This window comes from Macaca nemestrina, chromosome 8, assembly GCF_043159975.1.
Source record: "Macaca nemestrina isolate mMacNem1 chromosome 8, mMacNem.hap1, whole genome shotgun sequence".
Lineage (NCBI taxonomy): Eukaryota > Metazoa > Chordata > Mammalia > Primates > Cercopithecidae > Macaca > Macaca nemestrina.
This window is the reverse complement of record NC_092132.1, coordinates 94,122,475-94,135,393: the sequence shown is the minus strand read 5'-3', so window position 1 is coordinate 94,135,393 and position 12,919 is coordinate 94,122,475.

Here is a 12,919-nt window from a genome sequence, read left to right as displayed (position 1 = left end):
GTGTCCTGGTTGGGAAGTCTGAAAAATCCACCGTGGCCTTTACCTAAAAGGCAGCTTTTAATTCTTTTGGAGATTTAGGAACATATTGGAAATATGATTATTATTAATAAGTTGATAGAAACTTTATACCTCATGGCATTCTCTAACTCTTAATTTGAAGTTCAAAAAAGGAGCTCTTTGTTTTCCTCTACTGAATTAAGAATTCCTTTTGTGTGTTTGGCATTTCAGCAACCTTGCCAAGATATCTGTCACCTCCTAATTTCTTTTTTTTTTTTTTTTTTTTTTTTTTTTTGAGACGGAATCTGGCTCTGTCGCCCGGGCTGGAGTGCAGTGGCCGGATCTCAGCTCACTGCAAGCTCCGCCCCCCCGGGTTCCCGCCATTCTCCTGACTCAGCCTCCCGAGTAGCTGGGACTACAGGCGCCGCCACCACGCCCGGCTAGTTTTTTTGTATTTTTTTTAGTAGAGACGGGGTTTCACCGTGTTCGCCAGGATGGTCTCGATCTCCTAACCTCGTGATCCGCCCGTCTCGGCCTCCCAAAGTGCTGGGATTACAGGCTTGAGCCACCGCGCCCGGCCGGACCTCCTAATTTCTTATCTTCACTCTCTTCCTCTCTCCGTGGGGTCTCCAATATCTCCAAATTTTGGTGGTCTCTACATAAACTTAAAAAAAAAAAAAAAAAGCAAACAAAAATAAACAAAGGCTTATTTAACTCATTTCTCCTCCTCACTTGAGAGGAGCTTTTTTTCCATTGCTATAATTGTGAAACAAATGTTCTATACCCATAGCTACTATTTCCTTACCAACAATTTGTTAGTATGCTGAAATGCGTTCTTTCACATTTACTCTATCAAAATCACCCTTCCAAAGACCTTAACCATTTGCATCCTACCTACAAAAAAGAGTCCTGTGTTTTTTCTTCATTTATTCTCAGTCACATCTTGAGAGTATTTTCGTTTTTTGCATCATTTCTATGGTGGGTTTCAGGTGTCAGAGATATTGAGCAAAGTCTCACTGATGCAATGAACAAGAATAGAAAACTTTTATTAAAAGAGGAGATTTTGACAAATGTGGTTAAAATTACAACTTTAAGAAGTAAATAAGACATTTATAAGACAATATAAATATATATGATTTTTTGAACTAAAAAATTACAATAACAATACTTAATAAAATATAAAGATAATATGGCTTCTAAGCATTCCATCGCACCAAAAACTTTTCCTCCTCTTCCAGCTGCAATAGAGATAAGAGAATTTACCCAACCAACATATTGTCTATAATTTGACATATGAACGTTACACCGAATAGAACTCAAAATGCCAACAGCCATTAGTAAGTGTAAAATTGTGCTAAGATTAAATGACAAACCTTTGCCTTTTTAGTTTTTCGTTTGAATATGACTTTGTATATTTAAGAACATCATAATTTCAGGAGTGTGTTAATAAACTTTCTGTCTTGATAAATTACTGTCATTATCTCTAATAATTTAGATCCTATAAATACATGCACACTTTGGAAAATAATAATTGCATAATTCCTAAGAATATAATTGATAACACATTAAAATTATGAAATTTTAAATAAATTTTTCCATATCTATTGCCTATTAAGAATTCTTGGCCAGGCGCAATGGCTCACGCCTGTAATCCCAGCACTTTGGGAGACCAAGACTGGTGGATCACGAAGTCAGGAGATCAAGACCACCATGGCTAACACGGTGAAACCCCATCTCTACTAAAAAAAATACAAAAAATTAGCCAGACATGGTGGTGGGTGCCTGTAGTCCCAGCTGAGGAAGCTGAGGCAGGAGAATAGCATGAAATCAGTGAGCCAAGATCGCACCACTGCACTTCCTGCCTGGGCGACAGAGCAAGACTCCGTCTCAAAAAAAAAAAAAAAAAAAGGAATTATTGACAGAGTGAACATCCTTGCCCTACTCATAGGGGTACATACTAAGTGCTTCACCAACACACCAGTTGTACTTGAGTCTATATTGGCAGCAAAATGGCGAAAATGCTAGATATTTAAAACACTTTAACAGGTCTGTTGAAGGTCTAAGCTAAATGGAAGACGAATAGGAAAAAGCTTTGTTTATTTACCCTCATTGTCTTCAGATGGCTTCTAACCCATTTCTACCTCCAGCCTTTTCCCCTCTCCAGAGCATATCTCACAGATTTTCTGTTGGTCCTGAACAGGCTAGTGCAGAAGCTCTATCTTACATGCAATGCAAGAATTCTTCCCACCTGTCTGCTTAGTCATGATCCTTGGCTGAGTGGCCTGCAGTGGGAAAGGGGATTGTGCCAGTGTCTTTCTCTTTCTATATGGCTCCTTTTTTTCAAGGAATTCAAGAATCGGGCAGTGGAGAGTCAATTAGAGGAGACAGTTCGTACATAAGGTAGTACAAGGCACGGCATGCATTCTGTTACTAGAGTTCTCTCTTGTTAATATGATAGTGTTCAACATGCTTCCTATTTAGTGTATCTCCAAATGTCAGTACTCACATGCAGTATCTTATGGATTCTTGAAACTCCTCAGTGCTTCCCAGTGCAAGCAGAACATTCACTAATTGCCAAGGAGACTACTTGTTGCCCAGTTTTTCTATAGTAACAGAGATTAACTGAACAAATGAAAGCCAAGCTAAACAAGATAATTCTCAGCATAAACTGTAGCTTTCAGTGGCTGCCTGACTAAGGTCTCACTGATGGGAAGTGGAAATGATATAAGCCATTTTCACATAGAACTCAGCTAGTCTCAGCTAGAACTCAGAGGTATCACATGCCAGCTTTGACCATACAGAGGACAGTGTCCTAGGAGATGATGAAATAACAGATGGAAGGATCCTGGATCCCTGAATGATTATGTGGAGCAGAGATGCCTTTTCAATCTGCATCACCAACCTCTGAAGAGTTATGTCAGAAAATTTGTAGGCCATTGTATTGTAGGACCTCCTTTTTATTAGCTTAGACATTTCTCTTTCTAATAGTCCAACTCAACTACTACGACTTACCCTCAGCTCCTGCTTTGTCTCCCTCATGCTGACAGAAAGCACCTTCTTGGAAAGATCTTACCATAAGGATTGTGACCTGTCTACTTCCTGAGTTGTCCAAAATACCCAAGAGAAATTTACATACCATTGCCACTTCAAACAATGGAGGCACTGCTCCATGTAGCTGCTCTTTCAATTAAAGCAGATAGCACTGCAAACCTCCTACTTTCTGATTTCTACAGGCAGAACACAGTAAAGAGTCTGTGCATCCTGGCTCTGAAACATGTTGTGAGAAGGGAGATCTCAGTGTTTCCTTCCTCCATACCCTGGCCTCTTCCTCAGTACCCTTCCCTAGAGTTTTACATGTGGTTTACTGGAGGAAGACCAATGAAAGGAAAATGCCACTGCATCCACACATTATCTAGCTTGGATAATTCTTTTCAGACATTTAGGCTGGGATGGGGTGAGTTATTAATACTCCCTCAATCTGTTCTCTATTCAGCACTGTGATGGTTAATTTTATGTGTCTACTCAACTCAGTGTCCAAATATTTGTTCAAATATTGTTCTGGGTGTGTCTGTGAGAGTGTTTTTGGATGAGATCAACATTTAAATCAGTTGACCGAGTAAATCAGACTGCCCTCTCTGATATGGGGGGGGTCCTTATCCAGTCAGTTGAAAAACTGAATAGAACAAGAAAGGCCAAACATCCCCCGGGGCTGGAGGGAGTTTATGTTGCTTGATTGTCTTCAAACTGAGACATTGGTTTTTTCCTGCCTTGAACTGAAACATTGTCTCTTCTTGAGTCTTCGGCCTGGTAACCTTCAGACTTGAACCACACCATCAGTTCTCCTGGGCCTCAGGCTTTGTGCTGCAACTGAAACTATATCATTATCTCTGTGAGGTCACTAGCTTTCAAACTACCCTGCAGATTGGGACTTATTAGTCTGCATCCAAAATCCTGTGATCAATTCCTTATAGTAAATCCCTTTATATGTATGTGTGTACACACACACACACACACATATTCATATACACATTATATATACACATATACATACACACATATACATATACACATATATACATACACACCCATATATATATGCACACTATATATACACATATGCATACACACATATATACATACACACATACACATATATACATATACACATATATATGCATATACACATACACACATATATACATATACACATATATACATACACACACATAAATATACAAATTATCTACACACACACACACACACACCCCTAGGTACTCTGCTCCTCTGGAGAATCTGACTAGCACAAGCACCTTTCCTTTTAATGTGGGAACTTATCACCTAGTCTCCTTAACTTTGGGACTTTAACTAAAATTCTGAGACCACAAGAAAAATTACACTTATTTTCTTAGTAAATATGTTTTAGTATCAAATCCAGTGAGAAAGAGAAAAATATACTTCAATATAGCATGTGTTTTTGACCTAAAATTTAAAAAACAAAAAAAACCCTTTTCAAACAATGGAAGCAACTAGAAGCTAAAGGATTCCAGGAATGGGTGTGGAGGGGAGAGGACTCAATCAGATTTTGTGTCAAATAAAGATTACCTATATGGTAATTTTAATATTTAGTGAAATAAAGATTACTAATGTGTAAGTGTCCTTACTTCCCATGCATATTGGTAAGCAGGCCATTTAAAGTTAGATTTGAGCACATTTCTGTCTCTCTCTTTTGTCAGATACCAAATGAGGTCAATTTAGAAATAAACCTAATTGACATGAGTTTGTATAAGTAAAAGCTGTTGGACAATTTTTCTTAGAAGTTGTAAGTAAAGTAAGAAGAATAGTATAGTTCTGTCTCTATTCATGTCAATAGTTTTTAAGATTAGGTGGTTTTGGTTACATGGATGAATTATTTAGTGGTAAGTTATGAGATTTTTCATGCACCTGTCACCCAAGCAGTGTACACTGTACACAATATGTAGTCTTTTATTCCTCAGCCCACTCCCAACCACCCCCCAAAGTCCCCAAAGTCCATCACATCACTCTATATGCTTTTGAGTCCTCATAGCTTAGCTCTCACTTATAAATGAGAACATATGATACTTGGTTTTTCATTCTGAGCTACTTCTGAGTTAGAATAATGGCCTCCAACTAGATTTAAGTTTCTGCAAACAACATTATTTTATTCCTTTTTATGGAATGAAGCATTCCATGGTGTGTATGTGTGTGTGTATATATATATATATATATATATATATATATATATATATATATACCACACTTTCCTTTTTTTTTTTTTTTTTTTGAGACAAAGTCTCACTCTGTTGTCCAGGCTGGAGTGCAGCGGTGCCATCTCAGCTCACTACAACCTCCACCTCCCGGGTTCAAGTGATTCTCCTGCCTTAGCCTCCTAAGTAGCTGGGATTACAGGCACCTGCCACAATGCCTGGCTAATTTTTGTATTTTTAGTTGAGACAGGGTTTCACCATATTAGTTGATCTGGTCTCGATCTCCCAACCTCAGATGATCTGCCTGCCTCAGCCTCCCAAAGTGCAAGGATTACAGATGTGAGCCACCACACCTGACCCACATTTTCCTTATCCATTTGTTGGTCAGTGGTCACTTAGGTTGGTTCCCTATCTTTGCAATTGCAAATTCTGCTGCTATAAACGTGCATATGTATGTGTCTTTTTAATAGAATGACTTCTTTGCCTTTGAGCAGAGACTCAGTAGTGAGATTGTTGGATTGAATGGTAGTTCTACTTTTAGTTCTTTAAGGAGTCTCCATACTGTTTTCCAGAGTGACTATACTAATTTACATTCCCACCAGCAGTGTAGAAGTGTTCCCTTTTCACCATATCTATGCCAACATCTATAGTTTTTCCTTAATTGTGGACATTTCATGTTGTTAATTGTGGACATTTCATGTTGTTAATTTTAAAAACTATTTACACATTCACCAACTTGATTTCCTGCAGCAATTCTGGGATCCACCCAGCTCCCTTAAATGGATGCCAGAGAGGACCCCAGGGCTTAGAGTCACCATTGTTTTCATATCAGGGCAAGGAGAGGTATTCAGAGAATTCTACTTTCCTTTAAGTAAAAACTTTGTATTTTTAAATTATTTTAAGCAAGAATTAATTATTTTCAGCTTTTATTTTAGATTAAGGGGGTACATGTGCAGGTTTGTTACCTGAGTACACTGTGAGATATTAAGGATTGGAATACAATTGATGCTGTCACCCAGATACTGAGTATAGTACTCAATACTTAATTTTTCAACATTTTTCCCCTTTCCCTTTCTCCCCCCTTGTATTAGCCTGTTCTCATGCTGCTGATAAAGACATATCCAAGACTGGGTAATTTATATAGGAAAGAGGTTTAACTGACTCACAGTTCTGCAGGGCTAAGGAAACCTCAGGAAACTTACTAATACAATCATGGCAGAAGGGGAAGCAAGCACATCCTTCTTCAAGAGCTGCAGGACAGAGAAGTGTTGAACAAAAGGGGGAAAAGTCCCTTATAAAAACCACATCTTGTGAGAACTCACTATCACAAGAACAGCATGAAGATAACTGACCCCATGTTTCAATTACCTCTCACTAAGTCCCTCCTAAGACATGTGGGGAGTATGGGAACTACAATTCAAGATAAAGTTTTGGTGAGGACACAGCCAAACCATATCATTCTGCCCCAGACCCTTCCAAATCTCATGTCCTCACATTCCAAAACCAATCGTGCCTTCCCAACAGTCCCCCAAAGTCTTAACTTACTCTAGCATTAACTCAAAGGTCTAAGTCCAAAGTCTCATCTGAGAAAAGGCAAGTCCCTTTGTGTCCAGAGTTGGTTCCTCCTTGTGGGTTCATGGTCTTGCTGACTTCAAGAATGAAGTCGTGGACCTTTGCAGTGAGTGTTACAGCTCTTAAAGATTGCACGGACCCAAAGAGTGAGCAGTAGCAAGGTTTATTGTGAACAGCAAAAGAACAAAGCTTCCACAGCATGGAAGGTGACCCAAGAAAGTTGCCACTGCTGGCTGGCAGTGGACAGCTTTTATTCACTTATTTGTCCCCTCCCATCATGTTCTGTCTCTGTCCTATCAGAATGCTCTTTCTTCAATCCTCCCTGTGATTGGCTACTTTTAGGATCTTGCTGATTGGTGCATTTTTTTTTTTTTTTCTTTTTTGAGGCAGAATCTCACTCTGTCACCCAGGCTGGAGTGAAGTGACGTGGTCCTGGCTCACTGCCAGCTCTGCCTCTCAAGTTCATGCCATTCTCCTGCCTCAGCCTCCCAAGTAGCTAGGAATACAGGTGCCCACCACCACACCTGGCTAATTTTTTGTATTTTTAGTAGAGACTGGGTTTCACCCTGTTAGCCAGGATGGTATCAATCTCCTGACCTCATGCTCTCCCCAGGTCGGCCTCCCAAGGTGCTGGAGTTACAGGTGGGAGCCCCGCCTGATTGGTGCATTTTACAGAACACTGATTGGTGCATTTTACAATCTTCTTGCTAGCTACAGAGTATTGATTGGTGTGTTTATACTGAGTGCTGATTGTTGCATTTGACGATCCTCTTGTAAGACAGAAAAGTTCTCCAAGTTCTCACTCGACCCAGGAAGTTAAACTGGCTTCACATCTCAATCCCGGCTCTAAACAGGACACCCCAACTGCTATTGGGAATTGGGCAATGACTGCTCTAGCTACTTCCTGCTGGATGGGGTGAAGAAGGGGCCCTGCAGTTGTAATGTTCTCCTGAGGGGAACTCTCTGGGCCAGTTATTGGGGGAAACAACCCCCAATATTTCAATGTAGGTTCTTTCTATTTTCCATAAGTGTCAGCTGCGAAATAAAGAGAAAGAGTACAAAGAGAAGAATTTTACAGCTTGGCCTCCGAGGGTGACATTGCATATTGGTAGGGCCATGATGCCCACCTGAGATGCAAATCCAGCAAGTTTTATTAAGGATTTCAAAAGGGGAGGGGTACAAGAACAGGGAGTAGGTCATAAGATACATGTTTCAAAGGGCAAAAAGGAGAACAAAGATCATGTGCTTCTGAGGAAACAGGACAAGGCCAATTCAGAACTACTGATAAGGGTCTATGTTCAGCTGTTCATGTATTGTCTTGGCAAACAACTTAAAAGAAAACAGGGTTCGATAGCAGAGAACCGGTCTGATCACAAGTTTACCAGGGTGGAGTTTCCCAATCCTAGTAAGCCTGAGGGTACTGCAGGAGACCAGGGCGTATTTCAGTCTTTATCTCAACCGCTCCCAGAGACACTCCCAGAGCGGCTGTTTATAGATCTCTCCCCAGTAATGCATTCCTTCCCCAAGGTATTAATTATTAATATTCCTTGCTAGCAAAAGAATCTAGCGGTATCTTCCTCACTTACACGTCCATTTATAGGCTCTCTTCAAGAAGAAAAATATGGCTCTATTTTGCCCAACCCCACAGGGAGTCAGACCTTATGGTTGTCTTTCCTTGTTCCCTGAAAATTGCTGTTATTCTGTTCTTTTTCAAGGTGCACTGATTTCATATTATTCAAACACACATGTTTTACAATCAATCTGCACAGTTAACTCAAATATCATAGTGGTCCACAAATATCAAGCTGAGATATACATTTTCAGCTTACAAAGATAACAGGATTAAGAGAGTAAAGAAAAGATAGGCATAAGAAATTATAAAAATATTATTTGGGAATTGATAAATGTCCATATTAATATAAAATCTTCACAATTTATGTTCCCCTGCCATGGTTCTAGCCAGTGCCTCCGTTTGGGGTCCCTGACTTCCCACAACATCCAGTCAAAGGGCCAGTGGATTGATCCAGGGGTCCCTGGTAGAAGTTGTGAGTTGAGCTTATTTGGGGTTCTATTAGTAAGACCATCTGTAGCTTGATGGCCTCACTCCTGGAGGAAACAAATTTGATAAGGAGGTTTAAAATGCTGGGTCTAAAGGCAAGTAATAGCAAGATGACTGTCATGGTACCTAGAAAGGGGAGAAGCCATGTCACCCAACTCCAGAGGTTGATATAAGAGTTTGAAAGGCATTGTCTGATTTCAGAAGCCTTTTCCTGTAAATGCCAGTGGGATCTTGTACTCTCCCTAACTGATTAGTGCAAAAGCAACACTCTTCCCCTAAGAAGGTGGAAAGTCCTCCCTTCTTAGGAGTGAGGAGGTCTAGGCCTTGGCAGTTTTAGAAAGCCACGGCTGCCAAATAGTCTATTTGGGGTTGTAGAGTAAAGATAGATTCTATTATTTCTTGCAAAGTGTCTGAGAAATCCTTTGAAAGTGTGTGGTAGTAGGATAACGAAGTGGACAAACTTGCTATTCTGGCTTCTGTAGCAGTGGCCATTCCTAACCTTGTAACTAGGTGTATTCATTATATGGCCCTGTGCTGATGGACTTGAGTTTTGAGGAGCACTGATAGGGCCTGATGTCCTGGAGCAATGTCAATGTTGGGACTTAGGAAGACTAAGGTGCAAGTGCCTGTCCAGTTGGTAGGGAGGCAGATATAGGTTGAAGTTCCACATAAGAAGAATATGCCTTGGCTGTATAGACAGAACTGGTTGTGTATGTTAAAAAGGTGTGTGAGTTTGTTGTTTTCATTTTCCCATACCCCTAGAGTACTTGCCAAGGTGGCTCTGGTGAGCAGCTGGAAAGGGGTGTTGGGAGCAAACTGAGTGGCTCCCTGTGTTCTATTTTCCCATTAGAGAAAATATCATTTTGTATCTGCTAGAAACCATTCAAGGGAGTGATAGAAGGAGGGGATGAGAAGGCATTCACTAGTGGTGGGGGCACTGCTTCAGGGGGTTTGGGTGGTGAATCGTCATGCAGGGAGCATGTTTGCCATCACAAAATCCAGACTATTTGTTAAGCAGGGAGAAGGTGATGATTTTTGGAGGCCCTGAGAAGCAGACAAGCCATCTGAATGGAGCTGTTTGGGTGACTCAGAAGTTACTATAATCAATTGGGGCTTAAAGTTGTAGGGTGTAATTACACTGATGGGATAGTAGGTGCCCCAGGGGCAGGCCTGATAAAAAGTTGTGCTGGATGCATAAGGGGACTTGGAAAATTAAGATGGTATTCATGGTTTCAGGGTCCTGTATGGCTTTTCATTGCTCATGTAATAGGTGAGGTTGGAAATATAAGAGAGTAAAAGTTGGATTGTGCATCCTGTTAGGGTGTTCTTAGTCCTATCAGAGATGGGGAAGTTGGCTAATGATTGCATATTTAGAAGTTGGAAAGGGTCTTTTCCTTCATAATGAGAATGGTAGGTTAAGTTAATAAAGACCCAGTTTTTTGCAGGAACAGAAGTGGCAACATAAGCAGTAGCTGATAGAGAGATACAAAGTCAACAGGCGTTTGCCAGTGAAGGGTTGGACTGGTTTAACAGAGAGTGGGTTAAGGTGAGAGTTTTGTAGAGGTAATTAGGAACCAGTGGAAGGGGAGGGGTGACTATCTGGGGTATCCCAGGAAGCAGGAGGAATAAATAGGCAAAGAGTAAGTAGGAGGGTAAAGATGGTACCCTAGAAGATGAAATTATTTTATCCAGTCTAAGTTAAAGGTAGGAGTAAAATTGTTGTCAGAAGGAAGGATGATAGAAAAAAGGTTGACGTGATTAGGATTTTTGTCCCAGCAGGAGCTACAGCTGCAGTGGGACTGCAGCTCCCGGCAGGAGCTGCAGTCCTACTGCAAAGAGTATGTTAGTGTACTGCTTAATAATGTGACAAAACAGTAAAAAAAATTCCATTAATAGGGCAAGGAGAGGTGTTAAAGATTATGTAGATTTTCACTTATTTTTTAAGTAGGAAAGGTTTTTCCTCAGGATCAGCTGTAGGAGTCCTTTTACTCTGGGATGTTTCCTTCCAAATTAGGAGATGCAAGGCCTCCAGTGGCTCACAGGTGTATCGAGGCTGGTCTGGCTGATCTTGGGACTCCTGAGCTGTCGGTCGTGCCGGTTCCTCAGGGGATGTCCTAAGTTTAACTTAGGTGTAGTGAATCCAAGATTCCATTCCTGCCACCATAACTGCAGTGGGGATAGAGAGGATTACTAAGTATGGTTTTCCCACAAAGTATCCATAGATGGGGAGGTACAGGGGAGGGATTTCACCAACGCTAGATCTCTTGGTTGAAACAATTCCATTCTCTTTACTCTGTGACATCCTTTGGGTAGATTTTTAAGGTTTTGTTGATATTTTGCCAAAGAAGTTATATATTTGACCAAGTTGTCTGCTTCCTGATCAAGTAGGAGGTCATTTGTGAGAAAAGGTCATCCATACAGCATTTCATATGGACTGAGTCCCATTTTGTGAAGAGAATTTCAGATTCTCAATAAGGTCATGGGCAAGAGAGTAGGCCATAGGAGGTAAGTTTCTTGTGTTAGCTTCCATAAATACCTCTTGAGTGTCTCATTTGCTTTCTTGACCTTCCCTGAGGATTGTGGCCTCCAGACGCAGTGAAGGTGATATTGTATCCCTAGTGCCCTGGAAATTCCCTGAGTTACCATGGCTTTAAAAGCCAGACCATTGTAGCTTTGCAAGCCTAGGGGAAGACCAAATCTAGGAATTATTTCATGAATTAGGACTTTAACCACTTCCTGAGCCTTCTCTGTCATGTAGGGGAAGGCTTCTATCCAATTTGTAAAGGTATCAACACAGACCAACAAGTATTGAAATCCCCTTGACCTAGGCATATGGGTGAAGTCTAACTGCCAGTCCTCTCTGGCATAGTGACCTATTCTTTGTTCCCCCAGAGGGGCCTTACAATGACCCCAAGGGTTATTCCTTTGGCACACCTCACAGACTTTGACTACTTGTTGGATGCTCCGGAGGAGATTTGGTCCTGTAAATAAGGATTTGGCCATTTGATGAGTGTTCTCAATACCCATATGAAAAGTTTAGTGGAGTATCTTAAGTATTTTCCACTGGCTAGCTTCGGGTATGAGTACCTTTCCCTCTTCTGTTGTTAACCACCCCAAGGGGAGAAAACTATGCCCCCATGAAAGTTCCCATTCTGTTTTGATCGGGGAGTACTGGGGCTTAATCTCTTGGAGAAGGTTGTTCCATATCAAAGACCCTTCCATATTTATTTCTAATGAGAGGTTCCACCTGGCAGCAATTTTGGCCTCACTGTTTGCCCAACAGTTTCCTTCTGCCTTTTCTCCTTCACCTTTTTGATGGCTTTGGCAGTGTAAGACTGCCACCTCCTTGGGTTTTTGCATTGGGTGCAATATCTCCATGATTTCATTGTGGTATTTAATGGGGGTTCCCACAGAGGTTAGGAACTCCCTTTTTTTCCATACTGTAGCATGGACATGTAGGATTAGGTAAGCATACTTGCTATCTGAATACACATTTATTCTTTTTCCCTTTCCCAGTTCTAAGGCTCAGGTAAATGCCACTAGTTCTGCTAACTGGGCTCTGGTCCTTGGGGGAAGAAGCTTATTTTCAAATACTGTTACATCACTAACTATGGCATAACCAGCCCTTTGTATCCCATTCTCCACAAATGAACTTCCATCCGTGTATACGATAAGGTTAGGGTTAGCTAAGGGGACTTCTAAGAGATCCTCTTGGGTGGCATAAGTCTGGGCTACAATTTATTGGCAATTATGCTCAATTGGTTCCCCACCCTCTGGGAGAAAAGGGCTGCACATGTGTGTATTTGAAGCACCAGTCCCTCAAAGAGTAGCACCTGGTATCTAAGCAGGCAGTTGTCTGATAGCCATAAACTTCCTTTGGCACCTAGTATGCCATTTACATCATGAGTAGTCCAGACAGTGAGATTCTTTCCTTGTACTATTTTGATAGCCTCTGATACTAAGATGGCCACCACCACCACAAACCATAAACAGTGAGGCCAGCCTTTTGCTACTACATCAATTTCCTTACTTATGTATGCCACTGGTTGTGAGGTTATCGCACAAG